Here is a 27,500-nt window from a genome sequence, read left to right as displayed (position 1 = left end):
TCTGTATGGAGGTAGGAGGGGGTCTGTCTGTCTAGTGGTCTACCAGATCTGTATGGAGGTAGGAGGGGGGTCTGTCTGTCTAGTGGTCTACCAGATCTGTATGGAGGTAGGAGGGGGGTCTGTCTGTCTAGTGGTCTACCAGATCTGTATGGAGGTAGGAGGGGGGGTCTGTCTGTCTAGTGGTCTACCAGATCTGTATGGAGGTAGGAGGGGGTCTGTCTGTCTAGTGGTCTACCAGATCTGTATGGAGGTAGGAGGGGGGTCTGTCTGTCTAGTGGTCTACCAGATCTGTATGGAGGTAGGAGGGGGGTCTGTCTGTCTAGTGGTCTACCAGATCTGTATGGAGGTAGGAGGGGGTCTGTCTGTCTAGTGGTCTACCAGATCTGTATGGAGGTAGGAGGGGGGTCTGTCTGTCTGTCTAGTGGTCTACCAGATCTGTATGGAGGTAGGAGGGGTCTGTCTGTCTGTCTAGTGGTCTACCAGATCTGTATGGAGGTAGGAGGGGGTCTGTCTGTCTAGTGGTCTACCAGATCTGTATGGAGGTAGGAGGGGGTCTGTCTGTCTAGTGGTCTACCAGATCTGTATGGAGGTAGGAGGGGGGTCTGTCTGTCTAGTGGTCTACCAGATCTGTATGGAGGTAGGAGGGGGGTCTGTCTGTCTAGTGGTCTACCAGATCTGTATGGAGGTAGGAGGGGGGTCTGTCTGTCTAGTGGTCTACCAGATCTGTATGGAGGTAGGAGGGGGGTCTGTCTGTCTAGTGGTCTACCAGATCTGTATGGAGGTAGGAGGGGGTCTGTCTGTCTAGTGGTCTACCAGATCTGTATGGAGGTAGGAGGGGGGTCTGTCTGTCTAGTGGTCTACCAGATCTGTATGGAGGTAGGAGGGGGGTCTGTCTGTCTAGTGGTCTACCAGATCTGTATGGAGGTAGGAGGGGGTCTGTCTGTCTAGTGGTCTACCAGATCTGTATGGAGGTAGGAGGGGGGTCTGTCTGTCTAGTGGTCTACCAGATCTGTATGGAGGTAGGAGGGGGTCTGTCTGTCTAGTGGTCTACCAGATCTGTATGGAGGTAGGAGGGGGGTCTGTCTGTCTGTCTAGTGGTCTACCAGATCTGTATGGAGGTAGGAGGGGGTCTGTCTGTCTGTCTAGTGGTCTACCAGATCTGTATGGAGGTAGGAGGGGGTCTGTCTGTCTGTCTAGTGGTCTACCAGATCTGTATGGAGGTAGGAGGGGGGTCTGTCTGTCTAGTGGTCTACCAGATCTGTATGGAGGTAGGAGGGGGGTCTGTCTGTCTAGTGGTCTACCAGATCTGTATGGAGGTAGGAGGGGGTCTGTCTGTCTGTCTAGTGGTCTACCAGATCTGTATGGAGGTAGGAGGGGGGGTCTGTCTGTCTAGTGGTCTACCAGATCTGTATGGAGGTAGGAGGGGGGTCTGTCTGTCTAGTGGTCTACCAGATCTGTATGGAGGTAGGAGGGGGGTCTGTCTGTCTAGTGGTCTACCAGATCTGTATGGAGGTAGGAGGGGGGGTCTGTCTGTCTAGTGGTCTACCAGATCTGTATGGAGGTAGGAGGGGGGTCTGTCTGTCTAGTGGTCTACCAGATCTGTATGGAGGTAGGAGGGGGGTCTGTCTGTCTAGTGGTCTACCAGATCTGTATGGAGGTAGGAGGGGGGTCTGTCTGTCTAGTGGTCTACCAGATCTGTATGGAGGTAGGAGGGGGGTCTGTCTGTCTAGTGGTCTACCAGATCTGTATGGAGGTAGGAGGGGGGTCTGTCTGTCTAGTGGTCTACCAGATCTGTATGGAGGTAGGAGGGGGGTCTGTCTGTCTAGTGGTCTACCAGATCTGTATGGAGGTAGGAGGGGGGTCTGTCTGTCTAGTGGTCTACCAGATCTGTATGGAGGTAGGAGGGGGGTCTGTCTGTCTAGTGGTCTACCAGATCTGTATGGAGGTAGGAGGGGGGTCTGTCTGTCTAGTGGTCTACCAGATCTGTATGGAGGTAGGAGGGGGGTCTGTCTGTCTAGTGGTCTACCAGATCTGTATGGAGGTAGGAGGGGGTCTGTCTGTCTAGTGGTCTACCAGATCTGTATGGAGGTAGGAGGGGGGTCTGTCTGTCTAGTGGTCTACCAGATCTGTATGGAGGTAGGAGGGGGGTCTGTCTGTCTAGTGGTCTACCAGATCTGTATGGAGGTAGGAGGGGGGTCTGTCTGTCTAGTGGTCTACCAGATCTGTATGGAGGTAGGAGGGGGGTCTGTCTGTCTGTCTAGTGGTCTACCAGATCTGTATGGAGGTAGGAGGGTCTGTCTGTCTGTCTAGTGGTCTACCAGATCTGTATGGAGGTAGGAGGGGGGTCTGTCTGTCTAGTGGTCTACCAGATCTGTATGGAGGTAGGAGGGGGGTCTGTCTGTCTAGTGGTCTACCAGATCTGTATGGAGGTAGGAGGGGGGTCTGTCTGTCTAGTGGTCTACCAGATCTGTATGGAGGTAGGAGGGGGTCTGTCTGTCTAGTGGTCTACCAGATCTGTATGGAGGTAGGAGGGGGGTCTGTCTGTCTAGTGGTCTACCAGATCTGTATGGAGGTAGGAGGGGGGTCTGTCTGTCTAGTGGTCTACCAGATCTGTATGGAGGTAGGAGGGGGGTCTGTCTGTCTAGTGGTCTACCAGATCTGTATGGAGGTAGGAGGGGGTCTGTCTGTCTAGTGGTCTACCAGATCTGTATGGAGGTAGGAGGGGGGTCTGTCTGTCTAGTGGTCTACCAGATCTGTATGGAGGTAGGAGGGGGTCTGTCTGTCTGTCTAGTGGTCTACCAGATCTGTATGGAGGTAGGAGGGGGGTCTGTCTGTCTAGTGGTCTACCAGATCTGTATGGAGGTAGGAGGGGGGTCTGTCTGTCTGTCTAGTGGTCTACCAGATCTGTATGGAGGTAGGAGGGGGGTCTGTCTGTCTAGTGGTCTACCAGATCTGTATGGAGGTAGGAGGGGGGTCTGTCTGTCTAGTGGTCTACCAGATCTGTATGGAGGTAGGAGGGGGGTCTGTCTGTCTAGTGGTCTACCAGATCTGTATGGAGGTAGGAGGGGGGTCTGTCTGTCTAGTGGTCTACCAGATCTGTATGGAGGTAGGAGGGGGGTCTGTCTGTCTGTCTAGTGGTCTACCAGATCTGTATGGAGGTAGGAGGGGGGTCTGTCTGTCTAGTGGTCTACCAGATCTGTATGGAGGTAGGAGGGGGGTCTGTCTGTCTAGTGGTCTACCAGATCTGTATGGAGGTAGGAGGGGGTCTGTCTGTCTAGTGGTCTACCAGATCTGTATGGAGGTAGGAGGGGGGTCTGTCTGTCTAGTGGTCTACCAGATCTGTATGGAGGTAGGAGGGGGTCTGTCTGTCTAGTGGTCTACCAGATCTGTATGGAGGTAGGAGGGGGGTCTGTCTGTCTGTCTAGTGGTCTACCAGATCTGTATGGAGGTAGGAGGGGGGTCTGTCTGTCTAGTGGTCTACCAGATCTGTATGGAGGTAGGAGGGGGGTCTGTCTGTCTGTCTAGTGGTCTACCAGATCTGTATGGAGGTAGGAGGGGGGTCTGTCTGTCTAGTGGTCTACCAGATCTGTATGGAGGTAGGAGGGGGGTCTGTCTGTCTAGTGGTCTACCAGATCTGTATGGAGGTAGGAGGGGGGTCTGTCTGTCTAGTGGTCTACCAGATCTGTATGGAGGTAGGAGGGGGGTCTGTCTGTCTAGTGGTCTACCAGATCTGTATGGAGGTAGGAGGGGGGTCTGTCTGTCTAGTGGTCTACCAGATCTGTATGGAGGTAGGAGGGGGCTGTCTGTCTGTCTAGTGGTCTACCAGATCTGTATGGAGGTAGGAGGGGGGTCTGTCTGTCTGTCTAGTGGTCTACCAGATCTGTATGGAGGTAGGAGGGGGTCTGTCTGTCTAGTGGTCTACCAGATCTGTATGGAGGTAGGAGGGGGTCTGTCTGTCTAGTGGTCTACCAGATCTGTATGGAGGTAGGAGGGGGGTCTGTCTGTCTGTCTAGTGGTCTACCAGATCTGTATGGAGGTAGGAGGGGGGTCTGTCTGTCTAGTGGTCTACCAGATCTGTATGGAGGTAGGAGGGGGTCTGTCTGTCTAGTGGTCTACCAGATCTGTATGGAGGTAGGAGGGGGGTCTGTCTGTCTAGTGGTCTACCAGATCTGTATGGAGGTAGGAGGGGGGTCTGTCTGTCTAGTGGTCTACCAGATCTGTATGGAGGTAGGAGGGGGGTCTGTCTGTCTAGTGGTCTACCAGATCTGTATGGAGGTAGGAGGGGGGTCTGTCTGTCTAGTGGTCTACCAGATCTGTATGGAGGTAGGAGGGGGTCTGTCTGTCTAGTGGTCTACCAGATCTGTATGGAGGTAGGAGGGGGGTCTGTCTGTCTAGTGGTCTACCAGATCTGTATGGAGGTAGGAGGGGGTCTGTCTGTCTAGTGGTCTACCAGATCTGTATGGAGGTAGGAGGGGGGTCTGTCTGTCTAGTGGTCTACCAGATCTGTATGGAGGTAGGAGGGGGTCTGTCTGTCTAGTGGTCTACCAGATCTGTATGGAGGTAGGAGGGGGGTCTGTCTGTCTAGTGGTCTACCAGATCTGTATGGAGGTAGGAGGGGGGGTCTGTCTGTCTAGTGGTCTACCAGATCTGTATGGAGGTAGGAGGGGGGTCTGTCTGTCTAGTGGTCTACCAGATCTGTATGGAGGTAGGAGGGGGGGTCTGTCTGTCTAGTGGTCTACCAGATCTGTATGGAGGTAGGAGGGGGTCTGTCTGTCTAGTGGTCTACCAGATCTGTATGGAGGTAGGAGGGGGGTCTGTCTGTCTAGTGGTCTACCAGATCTGTATGGAGGTAGGAGGGGGGTCTGTCTGTCTAGTGGTCTACCAGATCTGTATGGAGGTAGGAGGGGGTCTGTCTGTCTGTCTAGTGGTCTACCAGATCTGTATGGAGGTAGGAGGGGTCTGTCTGTCTGTCTAGTGGTCTACCAGATCTGTATGGAGGTAGGAGGGGGTCTGTCTGTCTAGTGGTCTACCAGATCTGTATGGAGGTAGGAGGGGGGTCTGTCTGTCTAGTGGTCTACCAGATCTGTATGGAGGTAGGAGGGGGGTCTGTCTGTCTAGTGGTCTACCAGATCTGTATGGAGGTAGGAGGGGGGTCTGTCTGTCTAGTGGTCTACCAGATCTGTATGGAGGTAGGAGGGGGGTCTGTCTGTCTAGTGGTCTACCAGATCTGTATGGAGGTAGGAGGGGGGTCTGTCTGTCTAGTGGTCTACCAGATCTGTATGGAGGTAGGAGGGGGGTCTGTCTGTCTAGTGGTCTACCAGATCTGTATGGAGGTAGGAGGGGGGTCTGTCTGTCTAGTGGTCTACCAGATCTGTATGGAGGTAGGAGGGGGTCTGTGTCTAGTGGTCTACCAGATCTGTATGGAGGTAGGAGGGGGTCTGTCTGTCTGTCTAGTGGTCTACCAGATCTGTATGGAGGTAGGAGGGGGGTCTGTCTGTCTAGTGGTCTACCAGATCTGTATGGAGGTAGGAGGGGGTCTGTCTGTCTGTCTAGTGGTCTACCAGATCTGTATGGAGGTAGGAGGGGGTCTGTCTGTCTAGTGGTCTACCAGATCTGTATGGAGGTAGGAGGGGGTCTGTCTGTCTAGTGGTCTACCAGATCTGTATGGAGGTAGGAGGGGGGTCTGTCTGTCTAGTGGTCTACCAGATCTGTATGGAGGTAGGAGGGGGTCTGTCTGTCTAGTGGTCTACCAGATCTGTATGGAGGTAGGAGGGGGGTCTGTCTGTCTGTCTGTTAGTGGTCTACCAGATCTGTATGGAGGTAGGAGGGGGGTCTGTCTGTCTAGTGGTCTACCAGATCTGTATGGAGGTAGGAGGGGGGTCTGTCTGTCTAGTGGTCTACCAGATCTGTATGGAGGTAGGAGGGGGGGTCTGTCTGTCTAGTGGTCTACCAGATCTGTATGGAGGTAGGAGGGGGGTCTGTCTGTCTAGTGGTCTACCAGATCTGTATGGAGGTAGGAGGGGGGTCTGTCTGTCTAGTGGTCTACCAGATCTGTATGGAGGTAGGAGGGGGGTCTGTCTGTCTGTCTAGTGGTCTACCAGATCTGTATGGAGGTAGGAGGGGGGTCTGTCTGTCTAGTGGTCTACCAGATCTGTATGGAGGTAGGAGGGGGTGTCTGTCTGTCTGTCTAGTGGTCTACCAGATCTGTATGGAGGTAGGAGGGGGGTCTGTCTGTCTAGTGGTCTACCAGATCTGTATGGAGGTAGGAGGGGGGTCTGTCTGTCTAGTGGTCTACCAGATCTGTATGGAGGTAGGAGGGGGGTCTGTCTGTCTAGTGGTCTACCAGATCTGTATGGAGGTAGGAGGGGGTCTGTCTGTCTAGTGGTCTACCAGATCTGTATGGAGGTAGGAGGGGGGGTCTGTCTGTCTAGTGGTCTACCAGATCTGTATGGAGGTAGGAGGGGGGTCTGTCTGTCTAGTGGTCTACCAGATCTGTATGGAGGTAGGAGGGGGGTCTGTCTGTCTAGTGGTCTACCAGATCTGTATGGAGGTAGGAGGGGGTCTGTCTGTCTGTCTAGTGGTCTACCAGATCTGTATGGAGGTAGGAGGGGGGTCTGTCTGTCTGTCTAGTGGTCTACCAGATCTGTATGGAGGTAGGAGGGGGGTCTGTCTGTCTGTCTAGTGGTCTACCAGATCTGTATGGAGGTAGGAGGGGGGTCTGTCTGTCTAGTGGTCTACCAGATCTGTATGGAGGTAGGAGGGGGGTCTGTCTGTCTAGTGGTCTACCAGATCTGTATGGAGGTAGGAGGGGGGTCTGTCTGTCTAGTGGTCTACCAGATCTGTATGGAGGTAGGAGGGGGGTCTGTCTGTCTGTCTAGTGGTCTACCAGATCTGTATGGAGGTAGGAGGGGGTCTGTCTGTCTGTCTAGTGGTCTACCAGATCTGTATGGAGGTAGGAGGGGGGTCTGTCTGTCTGTCTAGTGGTCTACCAGATCTGTATGGAGGTAGGAGGGGGTCTGTCTGTCTAGTGGTCTACCAGATCTGTATGGAGGTAGGAGGGGGGTCTGTCTGTCTAGTGGTCTACCAGATCTGTATGGAGGTAGGAGGGGGGTCTGTCTGTCTGTCTAGTGGTCTACCAGATCTGTATGGAGGTAGGAGGGGGGTCTGTCTGTCTAGTGGTCTACCAGATCTGTATGGAGGTAGGAGGGGGGTCTGTCTGTCTAGTGGTCTACCAGATCTGTATGGAGGTAGGAGGGGGGTCTGTCTGTCTAGTGGTCTACCAGATCTGTATGGAGGTAGGAGGGGGTCTGTCTGTCTAGTGGTCTACCAGATCTGTATGGAGGTAGGAGGGGGGTCTGTCTGTCTGTCTAGTGGTCTACCAGATCTGTATGGAGGTAGGAGGGGGGTCTGTCTGTATGGAGGTAGGAGTAGGGGTCTGTATGGGGGTAGGAGGGGGGGTCTGTCTGTATGGAGGTAGGAGGAGGGGTCTGTATGGGGGTAGGAGGGGGGGTCTGTCTGTATGGAGGTAGGAGGAGGGGTCTGTATGGGGGTAGGAGGGGGGTCTGTCTGTATGGAGGTAGGAGGAGGGGTCTGTATGGGGGTAGGAGGGGGGGTCTGTCTGTATGGAGGTAGGAGGAGGGGTCTGTATGGGGGTAGGAGGGGGGGTCTGTCTGTATGGAGGTAGGAGGAGGGGTCTGTATGGGGGTAGGAGGGGGGGTCTGTCTGTATGGAGGTAGGATGGGGGGGGTTATTACTAATGTCAGACGTTTAGAGGTGGCTTATAGTAGAGAAATGAACATTTAAAACAGCTCTGGTGGACATTCCTACAGTCAGCATGCCAGTTACACCAGATTTTGATGGTGATTTATTGAACTAATCTAACTGCTACAGTGAAGATGATGATGATGATGGGGTAATAACCTGAATTCCTAGGATCCCATAGCAACCGTCACCTCGGTAACCAGTAAACCCAAAAGCAAGTGGAGGCCGCTGCCCCTGGACACAGTGGTGAGGCCATACGCCCTATCTATCTATCTATCTATCTATCTATCTATCTATCTATCTATCTATCTATCTATCTATCTATCTATCTATCTATCTATCTATCTATCTATCTATCTATCTATCTATCTATCTATCTATCTATCTATCTATCTATCTATCTATCTATCTATCTATCTATCTATCTATCTATCTATCTATCTATCTATCTATCTATCTATCCATAAACACACTGACACACACTCACTTCCTGTCTATTGACCAATGGTCTGCCTGTGTTGTTGTCTGGTCCAATAGGAAATGGAGAAGCTGGTTTCCAGGAAGTTGAGAATCGGCGCCAAAGAGACCATGAAGATCGCTGAGAAACTATACACACAGGGGTGAGGGTTTCCCCTAATCCCTACTCCCTAAACCCTAGTCCCTAAACCCTAGTCCCTAAACCCTAGTCCCTAAACCCTAGTCCCTAAACCCTAGACCCTAAACCCTAGACCCTAGTCCCTAAACCCTAGACCCTAAACCCTAGACCCTAAACCCTAGACCCTAGTCCCTAGTCCCTACTTCTTAGACCCTAAACCCTAGTCCCTAGTCCCTACTTCTTAGACCCTAGTCCCTAAACCCTAGTCCCTAAACCCTAGTCCCTAAACCCTAGTCCCTAAACCCTACTCCCTAAACCCTAGACCCTAAACCCTAGTCCCTAAACCCTAAACCCTAAACCCTAGACCCTAAACCCTAGTCCCTAGTCCCAAAACCTACTCCCTAAACCCTAGACCCTAGTCCCTAAACCCTAGACCCTAGTCCCTAAACCCTAGACCCTAAACCCTAAACCCTAGACCCTAGTCCCTAAACCCTACTCCCTAAACCCTAGACCCTAGTCCCTAAACCCTAGTCCCTAAACCCTAGTCCCTAAACCCTAGTCCCTAAACCCTAGACCCTAGACCCTAAACCCTAGACCCTAGTCCCTAAACCCTACTCCCTAAACCCTAGACCCTAGTCCCTAAACCCTAGACCCTAAACCCTAGACCCTAGACCCTAAACCCTACTCCCTAAACCCTAGTCCCTAAACCTTAGACCCTAAACCCTAGTCCCTAGTCCCTACTTCTTAGACCCTAAACCCTACTCCCTAAACCCTAGACCCTAGACCCTAAACCCTACTCCCTAAACCCTAGACCCTAAGCCCTAGACCCTACTCACTAAACCCTAGACCCTACTCACTACACACAAGACCCTACTCCCTAAACCCTACTCCCTAGACCCTACTCCCTAAACCCTACTCCCTAGACCCTACTCCCTAGACCCTACTCCCTAGACCCTACTCCCTAAACCCTACTCCCTAAACCCTACTCCCTAGACCCTACTCCCTAAACCCTACTCCCTAAACCCTACTCCCTAGACCCTACTCCCTAGACCCTACTCCCTAAGCCCTAGACCCTACTCCCTAAACCCTTGACCCTAGTGGGGGGACGTTAGTGGTTAGTGGGGGACGTTAGTGGGGGACGATAGTGGAGGACGTTAGTGGGGGACGTTAGTGGAGGACGTTATTGGTTAGTGGGGGACGTTAGTGGGGGACGTTAGTGGGGGCGTTAGTTGAGGACGTTAGTGGTTAGTGGGGGACGTTAGTGGAGGACGTTAGTGGTTAGTGGGGGACGTTAGTGGAGGACGTTAGTGGGGGACGTTAGTGGTTAGTGGGGGACGTTAGTGGGGGACGTTAGTGGGGGCGTTAGTGGTTAGTGGGGGACGTTAGTGGAGGACGTTAGTGGGGGACGTTAGTGGGGGCGTTAGTGGAGGACGTTAGTGGGGGACGTTAGTGGGGGACGTTAGTGGAGGACGTTAGTGGAGGACGTTAGTGGGGGACGTTAGTGGTTAGTGGGGGACGTTAGTGGAGGACGTTAGTGGAGGACGTTAGTGGGGGGCGTTAGTGGGGACGTTAGTGGTTAGTGGGGGCGTTAGTGGGGACGTTAGTGGGGGACGTTAGTGGTTAGTGGAGGACGTTAGTGGGGGACGTTAGTGGTTAGTGGGGGCGTTAGTGGTTAGTGGGGGCGTTAGTGGAGGACGTTAGTGGTTAGTGGGGACGTTAGTGGAGGACGTTAGTGGGGGACGTTAGTGGAGGACGTTAGTGGGGGGCGTTAGTGGGGACGTTAGTGGTTAGTGGGGGCGTTAGTGGTTAGTGGGGGACGTTAGTGGGGGACGTTAGTCGTTAGTGGGGGACGTTAGTGGAGGACGTTAGTGGTTAGTGGGGGACGTTAGTGGAGGACGTTAGTGGTTAGTGGGGACGTTAGTGGAGGACGTTAGTGGTTAGTGGGGGACGTTAGTGGTTAGTGGGGACGTTAGTGGTTAGTGGGGACGTTAGTGGGGACGTTAGTGGGGACGTTAGTGGTTAGTGGGGACGTTAGTGGTTAGTGGGGGCGTTAGTGGGGGACGTTAGTGGTTAGTGGGGGACGTTAGTGGAGGACGTTAGTGGTTAGTGGGGGCGTTAGTGGGGGCGTTAGTGGAGGACGTTATTTGGGGACGTTAGTGGGGGACGTTAGTGGTTAGTGGGGGACGTTAGTGGTTAGTGGAGGACGTTAGTGGGGGACGTTAGTGGGGGACGTTAGTGGTTAGTGGGGAACGTTAGTGGAGGACGTTAGTGGGGACGTTAGTGGTTAGTGGGGGCGTTAGTGGGGGCGTTAGTGGTTAGTGGGGGACGTTAGTGGGGGACGTTAGTGAGGGACGTTAGTGGGGGATGTTAGTGGTTAGTGGGGGACGTTAGTGGGGGACGTTAGTGGTTAGTGGGGGACGTTAGTGGGGACGTTAGTGGGGGACGTTAGTGGGGGACGTTAGTGGTTAGTGGGGGACGTTAGTGGAGGACGTTAGTGGGGGCGTTAGTGGAGGACGTTAGTGGGGGACGTTAGTGGAGGACGTTAGTGGAGGACGTTAGTCGTTAGTGGGGGCGTTAGTGGGGACGTTAGTGGTTAGTGGAGGACTTTAGTGGGGGACGTTAGTGCGGGACGTTAGTGGTAAGTGGGGGACGTTAGTGGAGGACGTTAGTGGAGGACGTTAGTTAGTGGGGGGACGTTAGTGGGGGACGTTAGTGGGGGACGTTAGTGGTTAGTGTGGGACGTTAGTGGGGACGTTAGTGGTTAGTGGGGGACGTTAGTGGAGGACGTTAGTGGGGACGTTAGTGGGGGCGTTAGTGGTTAGTGGGGGCGTTAGTGGAGGGACGTTAGCGGGGACGATAGTGGAGGACGTTAGTGGGGGACGTTAGTGGGGGACGTTAGTGGTTAGTGGGGGCGTTAGTGGGGGACGTTAGTGGTTAGTGGGGGCGTTAGTGCGGGACGGTTGTGGGGGGACGTTAGTGGTTAGTGTGGGACGTTAGTGGGGGCGTTAGCGGGGACGTTAGCGGTGGACGATAGCGGGGGACGATAGCGGGGGCGTTAGCGGGGGGACGTTAGCGGAGGACGTTAGCGGGGGACGTTAGCGGAGGACGTTAGCGGGGGACTGTTAACAAGTTCCCCAGGCTTTTAATCATCTTTCTGTTAACTAGTTACCCTGTATGTTCATCAGTTGTAGAGATAGTGTGTGGTAATATTTTTCTCTCTCTGTGTGTGTGTGTGTGTGTGTGTGTGTGTGTGTGTGTGTGTGTGTGTGTGTGTGTGTGTGTGTGTGTGTGTGTGTGTGTGTGTGTGTGTGTGTGTGTGTGTGTGTGTGTGTGTGTGTGTAGGTTAATCAGTTATCCGCGGACAGAGACCAACATGTTTCCTAAGGACCTGGCCCTGGGCCCCCTGGTGGAGCATCAGACACACAGCCCCGCCTGGGGGCCCTTCGCTAGAGGGGTGATGGAGCAGCCAGGGGGTCCCAACCCACGACAGGGCACCAAGACAGATCAGGCTCATCCCCCTATACACCCCATCAAGTACACCAGCACACTACAGGTATATATATATATATACATACACACTACAGGTATATATATATACACCATCACACTACAGGTATATATATATACACCATCACACTACAGGTATATATATATATACACCAACACACTACAGGTATATATATATATACCAACACACTACAGGTATATATATACACCAACACACTACAGGTATATATATATACACCAACACACTACAGGTATATATATATACACCAACACACTACAGGTATATATATATATATATATACATACACACTACAGGTATATATATATATACACCAACACACTACAGGTATATATATACACCAACACACTACAGGTATATATATACACCAACACACTACAGGTATATATATATATATATACATACACACTACAGGTATATATATATTTACACCATCACACTACAGGTATATATATATATACCAACACACTACAGGTATATATATACACCAACACACTACAGGTATATATATATACACCGACACACTACAGGTATATATATATACACCAACACACTACAGGTATATATATATATATATATATACACCAACACACTACAGGTATATATATATATACACCAACACACTACAGGTATATATATATATACACCATCACACTACAGGTATATATATATACACCATCACACTACAGGTATATATATATATACACCAACACACTACAGGTATATATATATATACCAACACACTACAGGTATATATATATATACCAACACACTACAGGTATATATATATATATATATATATATACATACACACTACAGGTATATATATATATACACTATCACACTACAGGTATATATATATACACCATCACACTACAGGTATATATATATATACACCATCACACTACAGGTATATATATATACACCAACACACTACAGGTATATATATATATACACCAACACACTACAGGTATATATATATATATATATACACCAACACACTACAGGTATATATATATATATACACCAACACACTACAGGTATATATATATACACCAACACACTACAGGTATATATATATATACACCAACACACTACAGGTATATATATATATATATATACACCAACACACTACAGGTATATATATATATACACCAACACACTACAGGTATATATATATATATACACCAACACACTACAGGTATATATATATATACACCAACACACTACAGGTATATATATATACACCAACACACTACAGGTATATATATATATATACACCAACACACTACAGGTATATATATATATACATACACACTACAGGTATATATATATATATACACCATCACACTACAGGTATATATATATATATACACCAACACACTACAGGTATATATATATACACCAACACACTACAGGTATATATATATATACACCAACACACTACAGGTATATATATATATACACCAACACACTACAGGTATATATATATACACCAACACACTACAGGTATATATATATACACCAACACACTACAGGTATATATATATACACCAACACACTACAGGTATATATATATATATATACACCAACACACTACAGGTATATATATATATATATACACCAACACACTACAGGTATATATATACACCAACACACTACAGGTATATATATATATATACACCAACACACTACAGGTATATATATATATATACACCAACACACTACAGGTATATATATATACACCAACACACTACAGGTATATATATATATACACCAACACACTACAGGTATATATATATATATACACCAACACACTACAGGTATATATATATACACCAACACACTACAGGTATATATATACACCAACACACTACAGGTATATATATATATATATATACACCAACACACTACAGGTATATATATATATATATACACCAACACACTACAGGTATATATATATATATATATACACCAACACACTACAGGTATATATATACACCAACACACTACAGGTATATATATATATATATATATACACCAACACACTACAGGTATATATATATATATACACCAACACACTACAGGTATATATATATATACACCAACACACTACAGGTATATATATACACCAACACACTACATGTATATATATATACACCAACACACTACAGGTATATATATACACCAACACACTACAGGTATATATATATATACACCAACACACTACAGGTATATATATATATACACCAACACACTACAGGTATATATATACACCAACACACTACAGGTATATATATATACACCAACACACTACAGGTATATATATATATATATACACCAACACACTACAGGTATATATATATACACCAACACACTACAGGTATATATATATACACCAACACACTACAGGTATATATATATACACCAACACACTACAGGTATATATATATATATACACACTACAGGTGTATATATATATATATATATATATATACACCAACACACTACAGGTATATATATATATACACCAACACACTACAGGTATATATATATACACCAACACACTACAGGTATATATATACACCAACACACTACAGGTATATATATATACACCAACACACTACAGGTATATATATACACCAACACACTACAGGTATATATATACACCAACACACTACAGGTATATATATACACCAACACACTGCAGGTATATATATATATATATACACCAACACACTACAGGTATATATATATATATACACCAACACACTACAGGTATATATATATATATACACCAACACACTACAGGTATATATATATATACACCAACACACTACAGGTATATATATATATACACCAACACACTACAGGTATATATATATACACCAACACACTACAGGTATATATATATACACCAACACACTACAGGTATATATATATATACACCAACACACTACAGGTATATATATATATATACATACACACTACAGGTATATATATATATATATATACACCATCACACTACAGGTATATATATATATATATATACACCAACACACTACAGGTATATATATACACCAACACACTACAGGTGTATATATATATATATATACACCAACACACTACAGGTATATATATATATATATATACACCAACACACTACAGGTATATATATACACCAACACACTACAGGTATATATATATACACCAACACACTACAGGTATATATATACACCAACACACTACAGGTATATATATATATATATACACCAACACACTACAGGTATATATATATATATACACCAACACACTACAGGTATATATATACACCAACACACTACAGGTATATATATACACCAACACACTACAGGTATATATATACACCAACACACTACAGGTATATATATATATATACACCAACACACTACAGGTATATATATATATATATATACACCAACACACTACAGGTATATATATATACACCAACACACTACAGGTATATATATATACACCAACACACTACAGGTATATATATATATATATATACACCAACACACTACAGGTATATATATATACACCAACACACTACAGGTATATATATACACCAACACACTACAGGTATATATATACACCAACACACTACAGGTATATATATACACCAACACACTACAGGTATATATATATATATATACACCAACACACTACAGGTATATATATATACACCAACACACTACAGGTATATATATATATATATACACCAACACACTACAGGTATATATATATACACCAACACACTACAGGTATATATATATATATACACCAACACACTACAGGTATATATATATATATATATATATACACCAACACACTACAGGTATATATATATACACCAACACACTACAGGTATAAAATATATATACACCAACACACTACAGGTATATATATATATACACCAACACACTACAGGTATATATATACACCAACACACTACAGGTATATATATACACCAACACACTACAGGTATATATATACACCAACACACTACAGGTATATATATATATACACACTACAGGTGTATATATATACACCAACACACTACAGGTATATATATATATATACACCAACACACTACAGGTATATATATATACACCAACACACTACAGGTATATATATATACACCAACACACTACAGGTATATATATATATATATATACACCAACACACTACAGGTATATATATATACACCAACACACTACAGGTATATATATACACCAACACACTACAGGTATATATATACACCAACACACTACAGGTATATATATACACCAACACACTACAGGTATATATATACACCAACACACTACAGGTATATATATATATATATACACCAACACACTACAGGTATATATATATACACCAACACACTACAGGTATATATATATATATATACACCAACACACTGCAGGTATATATATATATATACACCAACACACTACAGGTATATATATATATATATATATATACACCAACACACTACAGGTATATATATATACACCAACACACTACAGGTATAAAATATATATACACCAACACACTACAGGTATATATATATATACACCAACACACTACAGGTATATATATACACCAACACACTACAGGTATATATATACACCAACACACTACAGGTATATATATACACCAACACACTACAGGTATATATATATATACACACTACAGGTGTATATATATACACCAACACACTACAGGTATATATATATATATACACCAACACACTACAGGTATATATATATATATACACCAACACACTACAGGTATATATATATACACCAACACACTACAGGTATATATATATACACCAACACACTACAGGTATATATATATACACCAACACACTACAGGTATATATATATACACCAACACACTACAGGTATATATATATACACCAACACACTACAGGTATATATATATACACCAACACACTACAGGTATATATATACACCAACACACTACAGGTATATATATACACCAACACACTACAGGTATATATATATATATATATACACACTACAGGTATATATATATACACCAACACACTACAGGTATATATATACACCAACACACTACAGGTATATATATACACCAACACACTACAGGTATATCTATATACACCAACACACTACAGGTATATATATACACCAACACACTACAGGTATATATATACACCAACACACTACAGGTATATATATACACCAACACACTGCAGGTATATATATATATACACCAACACACTACAGGTATATATATACACCAACACACTACAGGTATATATATATATACACCAACACACTACAGGTATATATATATATACACCAACACACTACAGGTATATATATATATACTCCAACAGACTACAGGTATATATATAGAGCTAGAGATTTTCCTGTGATGTCAAGCAATGTGGCACTGAGTTTGAAGTCCAACTTAGTGTATGTAAACTTCTGACCCACTGGAATCCTGGCTAGATCGGTTAGTGTTACTGAGTGGACTATCCTGGCTAGATCGGTTAGTGTTACTGAGTGGACTATCCTGGCTAGATCGGTTAGTGTTACTGAGTGGACTATCCTGGCTAGATCGGTTAGTGTTACTGAGTGGACTATCCTGGCTAGATCGGTTAGTGTTACTGAGTGGACTATCCTGGCTAGATCGGTTAGTGTTACTGAGTGGACTATCCCGGCTAGATCGGTTAGTGTTACTGAGTGGACTATCCTGGCTAGATCGGTTAGTGTTACTGAGTGGACTATCCTGGCTAGATCTGTTAGTGTCGCTGAGTGGACTATCCTGGCTAGATCGGTTAGTGTTACTGAGTGGACTATCCTGGCTAGATCGGTTAGTGTTACTGAGTGGACTATCCTGGCTAGATCGGTTAGTGTTACTGAGTGGACTATCCTGGCTAGATCGGTAAGTGTTACTGAGTGGACTATCCTGGCTAGATCGGTTAGTGTTACTGAGTGGACTATCCTGGCTAGATCGGTTAGTGTTACTGAGTGGACTATCCTGGCTAGATCGGTTAGTGTTACTGAGTGGACTATCCTGGCTAGATCGGTTAGTGTTACTGAGTGGACTATCCTGGCTAGATCGGTTAGTGTTACTGAGTGGACTATCCTGGCTAGATCGGTTAGTGTTACTGAGTGGACTATCCTGGCTAGATCGGTTAGTGTTACTGAGTGGACTATCCTGGCTAGATCGGTTAGTGTTACTGAGTGGACTATCCTGGCTAGATCGGTTAGTGTTACTGAGTGGACTATCCTGGCTAGATCGGTTAGTGTTACTGAGTGGACTATCCTGGCTAGATCGGTTAGTGTTACTGAGTGGACTATCCTGGCTAGATCGGTTAGTGTTACTGAGTGGACTATCCCGGCTAGATCGGTTAGTGTTACTGAGTGGACTATCCCGGCTAGATCGGTTAGTGTTACTGAGTGGACTATCCCGGCTAGATCGGTTAGTGTCACTGAGTGGACTATCCCGGCTAGATCTGTTAGTGTCGCTGAGTGGACTATCCTGGCTAGATCGGTTAGTGTCGCTGAGTGGACTATCCTGGCTAGATCGGTTAGTGTCGCTGAGTGGACTATCCTGGCTAGATCGGTTAGTGTCACTGACTGGACTATCCTGGCTAGATCGGTAAGTGTTACTGAGTGGACTATCCTGGCTAGATCGGTTAGTGTTACTGAGTGTACTATCCTGGCTAGATCTGTTAGTGTTACTGAGTGGACTATCCTGGCTAGATCGGTTAGTGTTACTGAGTGTACTATCCTGGCTAGATCTGTTAGTGTTACTGAGTGGACTATCCTGGCTAGATCGGTTAGTGTTACTGAGTGTACTATCCTGGCTAGATCGGTTAGTGTTACTGAGTGGACTATCCCGGCTAGATCGGTTAGTGTTACTGAGTGGACTATCCCGGCTAGATCTGTTAGTGTTACTGAGTGGACTATCCCGGCTAGATCGGTTAGTGTTACTGAGTGGACTATCCTGGCTAGATCGGTTAGTGTTACTGAGTGGACTATCCTGGCTAGATCGGTTAGTGTTACTGAGTGGACTATCCTGGCTAGATCGGTTAGTGTTACTGAGTGGACAATCCTGGCTAGATCGGTTAGTGTTACTGAGTGGACTATCCTGGCTAGATCGGTTAGTGTTACTGAGTGGACTATCCTGGCTAGATCGGTTAGTGTTACTGAGTGGACTATCCTGGCTAGATCGGTTAGTGTTACTGAGTGGACTATCCTGGCTAGATCGGTTAGTGTTACTGAGTGGACTATCCTGGCTAGATCGGTTAGTGTTACTGAGTGGACTATCCTGGCTAGATCGGTTAGTGTTACTGAGTGGACTATCCTGGCTAGATCGGTTAGTGTTACTGAGTGGACTATCCTGGCTAGATCGGTTAGTGTTACTGAGTGGACTATCCTGGCTAGATCGGTTAGTGTTACTGAGTGGACTATCCTGGCTAGATCGGTTAGTGTTACTGAGTGGACTATCCTGGCTAGATCGGTTAGTGTTACTGAGTGGACTATCCTGGCTAGATCGGTTAGTGTTACTGAGTGGACTATCCTGGCTAGATCTGTTAGTGTTACTGAGTGGACTATCCTGGCTAGATCGGTTAGTGTTACTGAGTGGACTATCCTGGATAGATCGGTTAGTGTTACTGAGTGGACTATCCTGGCTAGATCGGTTAGTGTTACTGAGTGGACTATCCTGGCTAGATCGGTTAGTGTTACTGAGTGGACTATCCCGGCTAGATCGGTTAGTGTTACTGAGTGGACTATCCTGGCTAGATCGGTTAGTGTTACTGAGTGGACTATCCCGGCTAGATCGGTTAGTGTTACTGAGTGGACTATCCCGGCTAGATCGGTTAGTGTTACTGAGTGGACTATCCCGGCTAGATCGGTTAGTGTTACTGAGTGGACTATCCCGGCTAGATCGGTTAGTGTTACTGAGTGGACAATCCCGGCTAGATCGGTTAGTGTTACTGAGTGGACTATCCTGGCTAGATCGGTTAGTGTTACTGAGTGGACTATCCTGGCTAGATCGGTTAGTGTTACTGAGTGGACTATCCTGGCTAGATCGGTTAGTGTTACTGAGTGGACTATCCTGGCTAGATCGGTTAGTGTTACTGAGTGGACTATCCTGGCTAGATCGGGTTAGTGTTACTGAGTGGACTATCCTGGCTAGATCGGTTAGTGTTACTGAGTGGACTATCCTGGCTAGATCGGTTAGTGTTACTGAGTGGACTATCCTGGCTAGATCGGTTAGTGTTACTGAGTGGACTATCCTGGCTAGATCGGTTAGTGTTACTGAGTGGACTATCCTGGCTAGATCGGTTAGTGTTACTGAGTGGACTATCCCGGCTAGATCGGTTAGTGTTACTGAGTGGACTATCCCGGCTAGATCGGTTAGTGTTACTGAGTGGACTATCCCGGCTAGATCGGTTAGTGTTACTGAGTGGACTATCCCGGCTAGATCGGTTAGTGTTACTGAGTGGACTATCCCGGCTAGATCGGTTAGTGTCACTGAGTGGACTATCCCGGCTAGATCTGTTATTGTCGCTGAGTGGACTATCCCGGCTAGATCGGTTAGTGTCGCTGAGTGGACTATCCTGGCTAGATCGGTTAGTGTCGCTGAGTGGACTATCCTGGCTAGATCGGTTAGTGTCGCTGACTGGACTATCCTGGCTAGATCGGTAAGTGTCACTGAGTGGACTATCCTGGCTAGATCGGTTAGTGTCACTGAGTGGACTATCCTGGCTAGATCGGTTAGTGTTACTGAGTGGACTATCCTGGCTAGATCGGTTAGTGTTACTGAGTGGACTATCCTGGCTAGATCGGTTAGTGTTACTGAGTGGACTATCCTGGCTAGATCGGTTAGTGTTACTGAGTGGACTATCCCGGCTAGATCGGTTAGTGTTACTGAGTGGACTATCCTGGCTAGATCGGTTAGTGTTACTGAGTGGACTATCCTGGCTAGATCTGTTAGTGTCGCTGAGTGGACTATCCTGGCTAGATCGGTTAGTGTTGCTGAGTGGACTATCCTGGCTAGATCGGTTAGTGTTACTGAGTGGACTATCCTGGCTAGATCGGTTAGTGTTACTGAGTGGACTATCCTGGCTAGATCGGTAAGTGTTACTGAGTGGACTATCCTGGCTAGATCGGTTAGTGTTACTGAGTGGACTATCCTGGCTAGATCGGTTAGTGTTACTGAGTGGACTATCCTGGCTAGATCGGTTAGTGTTACTGAGTGGACTATCCTGGCTAGATCGGTTAGTGTTACTGAGTGGACTATCCTGGCTAGATCGGTTAGTGTTACTGAGTGGACTATCCTGGCTAGATCGGTTAGTGTTACTGAGTGGACTATCCTGGCTAGATCGGTTAGTGTTACTGAGTGGACTATCCTGGCTAGATCGGTTAGTGTTACTGAGTGGACTATCCTGGCTAGATCGGTTAGTGTTACTGAGTGGACTATCCTGGCTAGATCGGTTAGTGTTACTGAGTGGACTATCCTGGCTAGATCGGTTAGTGTTACTGAGTGGACTATCCTGGCTAGATCGGTTAGTGTTACTGAGTGGACTATCCCGGCTAGATCGGTTAGTGTTACTGAGTGGACTATCCCGGCTAGATCGGTTAGTGTTACTGAGTGGACTATCCCGGCTAGATCGGTTAGTGTCACTGAGTGGACTATCCCGGCTAGATCTGTTAGTGTCGCTGAGTGGACTATCCTGGCTAGATCGGTTAGTGTCGCTGAGTGGACTATCCTGGCTAGATCGGTTAGTGTCGCTGAGTGGACTATCCTGGCTAGATCGGTTAGTGTCACTGACTGGACTATCCTGGCTAGATCGGTAAGTGTTACTGAGTGGACTATCCTGGCTAGATCGGTTAGTGTTACTGAGTGTACTATCCTGGCTAGATCTGTTAGTGTTACTGAGTGGACTATCCTGGCTAGATCGGTTAGTGTTACTGAGTGGACTATCCTGGCTAGATCGGTTAGTGTTACTGAGTGGACTATCCTGGCTAGATCGGTTAGTGTTACTGAGTGTACTATCCTGGCTAGATCGGTTAGTGTTACTGAGTGGACTATCCCGGCTAGATCGGTTAGTGTTACTGAGTGGACTATCCCGGCTAGATCTGTTAGTGTTACTGAGTGGACTATCCCGGCTAGATCGGTTAGTGTTACTGAGTGGACTATCCTGGCTAGATCGGTTAGTGTTACTGAGTGGACTATCCTGGCTAGATCGGTTAGTGTTACTGAGTGGACTATCCTGGCTAGATCGGTTAGTGTTACTGAGTGGACAATCCTGGCTAGATCGGTTAGTGTTACTGAGTGGACTATCCTGGCTAGATCGGTTAGTGTTACTGAGTGGACTATCCTGGCTAGATCGGTTAGTGTTACTGAGTGGACTATCCTGGCTAGATCGGTTAGTGTTACTGAGTGGACTATCCTGGCTAGATCGGTTAGTGTTACTGAGTGGACTATCCTGGCTAGATCGGTTAGTGTTACTGAGTGGACTATCCTGGCTAGATCGGTTAGTGTTACTGAGTGGACTATCCTGGCTAGATCGGTTAGTGTTACTGAGTGGACTATCCTGGCTAGATCGGTTAGTGTTACTGAGTGGACTATCCTGGCTAGATCGGTTAGTGTTACTGAGTGGACTATCCTGGCTAGATCGGTTAGTGTTACTGAGTGGACTATCCTGGCTAGATCGGTTAGTGTTACTGAGTGGACTATCCTGGCTAGATCGGTTAGTGTTACTGAGTGGACTATCCTGGCTAGATCTGTTAGTGTTACTGAGTGGACTATCCCGGCTAGATCGGTTAGTGTTACTGAGTGGACTATCCTGGCTAGATCGGTTAGTGTTACTGAGTGGACTATCCTGGCTAGATCGGTTAGTGTTACTGAGTGGACTATCCTGGCTAGATCGGTTAGTGTTACTGAGTGGACTATCCCGGCTAGATCGGTTAGTGTTACTGAGTGGACTATCCTGGCTAGATCGGTTAGTGTTACTGAGTGGACTATCCCGGCTAGATCGGTTAGTGTTACTGAGTGGACTATCCCGGCTAGATCGGTTAGTGTTACTGAGTGGACTATCCCGGCTAGATCGGTTAGTGTTACTGAGTGGACAATCCTGGCTAGATCGGTTAGTGTTACTGAGTGGACAATCCTGGCTAGATCGGTTAGTGTTACTGAGTGGACTATCCTGGCTAGATCGGTTAGTGTTACTGAGTGGACTATCCTGGCTAGATCGGTTAGTGTTACTGAGTGGACTATCCTGGCTAGATCGGTTAGTGTTACTGAGTGGACTATCCTGGCTAGATCGGTTAGTGTTACTGAGTGGACTATCCTGGCTAGATCGGTTAGTGTTACTGAGTGGACTATCCTGGCTAGATCGGTTAGTGTTACTGAGTGGACTATCCTGGCTAGATCTGTTAGTGTCGCTGAGTGGACTATCCTGGCTAGATCTGTAAAACAGTGCTATGTTGCTTGATCTGAAATGTGTTTTCTGTCTCCAGGGCAACGAGCAGCGTGTGTATGAGTTCATCGTGCGTCACTTCCTGGCGTGCGTATCCCTTGATGCTGTGGGGCAGGAAACGGTGGTTGAGGTGGAAATCGCTCACGAGAGGTTCTCCGCTAACGGCCTCATGATCATCAGGAGGAACTACCTGGACGTGTACCCCTACGACCGCTGGAGCACTAAGGTGGGGGGGTCATTTACCACGAGGGTCCCGCTGTGAACCCCTGGGGGACTCCACATCATGTTGAATATATGAGGGTCCCGTTGTGATCCCCTGGGGGACTCCACATCATGTTGAATATATGAGGGTCCCGTTGTGATCCCCTGGGGGACTCCACATCATGTTGAATATATGAGGGTCCCGTTGTGATCCCCTGGGGGACTCCACATCATGTTGAATATATGAGGGTCCCGCTGTGAACCCCTGGGGGACTCCACATCATGTTGAATATATGAGGGTCCCGTTGTGATCCCCTGGGGGACTCCACATCATGTTGAATATATGAGGGTCCCGTTGTGATCCCCTGGGGGACTCCACATCATGTTGAATATATGAGGGTCCCGTTGTGATCCCCTGGGGGACTCCACATCATGTTGAATATATGAGGGTCCCGTTGTGATCCCCTGGGGGACTCCACATCATGTTGAATATATGAGGGTCCCGTTGCGATCCCCTGGGGGACTCCACATCATGTTGAGTATATGAGGGTCCCGTTGCGATCCCCTGGGGGACTCCACATCATGTTGAGTATATGAGGGTCCCGTTGTGATCCCCTGGGGGACTCCACATCATGTTGAATATATGAGGGTCCCGTTGCTGATCCCCTGGGGGACTCCACATCATGTTGAATATATGAGGGTCCCGTTGCGATCCCCTGGGGGACTCCACATCATGTTGAATATATGAGGGTCCCGTTGCGATCCCCTGGGGGACTCCACATCATGTTGAATATATGAGGGTCCCGCTGTGATCCCCTGGGGGACTCCACATCATGTTGAATATATGAGGGTCCCGCTGTGATCCCCTGGGGGACTCCACATCATGTTGAATATATGAGGGTCCCGCTGTGATCCCCTGGGGGACTCCACATCATGTTGAATATATGAGGGTCCCGCTGTGAACCCCTGGGGGACTCCACATCATGTTGAATATATGAGGGTCCCGCTGTGAACCCCTGGGGGACTCCACATCATGTTGAATATATGAGGGTCCCGTTGTGATCCCCTGGGGGACTCCACATCATGTTGAATATATGAGGGTCCCGCTGTGATCCCCTGGGGGACTCCACATCATGTTGAATATATGAGGGTCCCGTTGCTGATCCCCTGGGGACTCCACATCATGTTGAATATATGAGGGTCCCGTTGCGATCCCCTGGGGGACTCCACAACATGTTGAATATATGAGGGTCCCGTTGTGATCCCCTGGGGGACTCCACATCATGTTGAATATATGAGGGTCCCGTTGTGATCCCCTGGGGGACTCCACATCATGTTGAATATATGAGGGTCCCGTTGTGATCCCCTGGGGGACTCCACATCATGTTGAATATATGAGGGTCCCGCTGTGATCCCCTGGGGGACTCCACGTAATGTTTGTTTGTTAATCTGATTGTGTGTGTGTGTGTGTGTGTGTGTGTGTGTGTGTGTGTGTGTGTGTGTGTGTGTGTGTGTGTGTGTTGCAGGTGATCCCAGTGTATGAACAGGGAAGCCAGTTTCAGCCATCAGCCATAGAGATGTTGGATGGACAGACCTCTCCTCCTCAACTCCTCACAGAGGCAGACCTCATATCACTGATGGAGAAACACGGAATCGGTATATACACACACACACACACACACACACACACACACACACACACACAACAGACACACACACACACACACACACACACACACACACACACACACACACACACACACACACACAACACACACACACACACACACACACACACACCCCACATACACAGATACACACACACACACACACACACACACACACACACACACACACACAGACACACACGCAGACACACACACACACACATACACACACACACACACACACACACACATATACACATACACACACACAGCTGACTATCAGGGGAACTGTTAGCGGTTAACTGCAGTGTGTTAGTGGGTAACTGCAGTGTGTTAGTGGGTAACTGCAGTGTGTTGTGGGTAACTGCAGTGTGTTGCGGGTAACTGCAGTGTGTTGCGGGTAACTGCAGTGTGTTGCGGGTAACTGCAGTGTGTTGCGGGTAACTGCAGTGTGTTAGTGGGTAACTGCAGTGTGTTAGTGGGTAACTGCAGTGTGTTAGTGGGTAACTGCAGTGTGTTAGTGGTTAACTGCAGTGTGTTAGTGGGTAACTGCAGTGTGTTAGTGGGTAACTGCAGTGTGTTAGTGGGTAACTGCAGTGTGTTAGTGGGTAACTGCAGTGTGTTAGTGGGTAACTGCAGTCTGTTAGTGGGTAACTGCAGTCTGTTAGTGGGTAACTGCAGTGTGTTAGTGGGTAACTGCAGTGTGTTAGTGGGTAACTGCAGTGTGTTAGTGGGTAACTGCAGTGTGTTGCGGGTAACTGCAGTGTGTTGCGGGTAACTGCAGTGTGTTGCGGGTAACTGCAGTGTGTTGCGGGTAACTGCAGTGTGTTGCGGGTAACTGCAGTGTGTTAGTGGGTAACTGCAGTGTGTTAGTGGGTAACTGCAGTGTGTTAGTGGTTAACTGCAGTGTGTTGTGGGTAACTGCAGTGTGTTGTGGGTAACTGCAGTGTGTTGTGGGTAACTGCAGTGTGTTAGTGGGTAACTGCAGTGTGTTAGTGGGTAACTGCAGTGTGTTAGTGGGTAACTGCAGTGTGTTAGTGGGTAACTGCAGTGTGTTAGTGGGTAACTGCAGTGTGTTAGTGGGTAACTACAGTGTGTTAGTGGGTAACTGCAGTGTGTTAGTGGGTAACTGCAGTGTGTTAATGGGTAACTGCAGTGTGTTGTGGGTAACTGCAGTGTGTTGTGGGTAACTGCAGTGTGTTGTGGGTAACTGCAGTGTGTTAGTGGGTAACTGCAGTGTGTTGTGGGTAACTGCAGTGTGTTAGCGGGTAACTGCAGTGTGTTAGCGGGTAACTGCAGTGTGTTAGCGGGTAACTGCAGTGTGTTGTGGGTAACTGCAGTGTGTTGTGGGTAACTGCAATGTGTTCGTGGGTAACTGCAATGTGTTAGTGGGTAAATGCAGTGTGTTGTGGGTAACTGCAGTGTGTTGTGGGTAAATGCAGTGTGTTGTGGGTAAATGCAGTGTGTTGTGGGTAAATGCAGTGTGTTGTGGGTAAATGCAGTGTGTTGTGGGTAAATGCAGTGTGTTAGTAGGTAACTGCAGTGTGTTGTGGGTAACTGCAGTGTGTTGTGGGTAACTGCAGTGTGTTGTGGGTAACTGCAGTGTGTTGTGGGTAACTGCAGTGTGTTGTGGGTAACTGCAGTGTGTTGTGGGTAACTGCAGTGTTTTTTAACAGGTACGGATGCTACCCACGCAGATCACATTGAGACCATAAAGAGCCGTATGTACGTGGGACTAACAGCTGATCAGAGGTTTCTACCAGGAGAACTGGGGATGGGACTGGTGGAGGGTAGGTACTGGGGGGACTGGGGGAGGGTAGGTACTGGGGGACTGGTGGAGGGTAGGTACTGGGGGACTGGTGGAGGGTAGGTACTGGGGGACTGGTGGAGGGTAGGTACTGGGGGAAGGGACTGGTGGAGGGTAGGTACTGGGGGGACTGGTGGAGGGTAGGTACTGGGGGAAGGGACTGGTGGAGGGTAGGTACTGGGGATGGGACTGGTGGAGGGTAGGTACTGGGGGATGGGACTGGTGGAGGGTAGGTACTGGGGGGAAGGGACTGGTGGAGGGTAGGTACTGGGGGAAGGGACTGGTGGAGGGTAGGTACTGGGGGAAGGGACTGGTGGAGGGTAGGTACTGGGGGGAAGGGACTGGTGGAGGGTAGGTACTGGGGGGAAGGGACTGGTGGAGGGTAGGTACTGGGGGGAAGGGACTGG

The 27,500-nt window shown here is 47.3% G+C and overlaps 1 pseudogene; it reads left to right on the top strand.

Annotated features, from left to right (window-relative positions):
• LOC123736409 (DNA topoisomerase 3-alpha-like) overlaps positions 1 to 27,500 on the top strand; it is a 45,995-nt pseudogene that overhangs the window by 11,333 nt on the left and 7,162 nt on the right.

The sequence above is a fragment of the Salmo salar genome, unplaced genomic scaffold (genome assembly GCF_905237065.1).
Source record: "Salmo salar unplaced genomic scaffold, Ssal_v3.1, whole genome shotgun sequence".
Taxonomy (NCBI): domain Eukaryota; kingdom Metazoa; phylum Chordata; class Actinopteri; order Salmoniformes; family Salmonidae; genus Salmo; species Salmo salar.
Note: the sequence above shows the minus strand (reverse complement) of the source record. Positions and strands in the feature narration are given on the sequence as shown.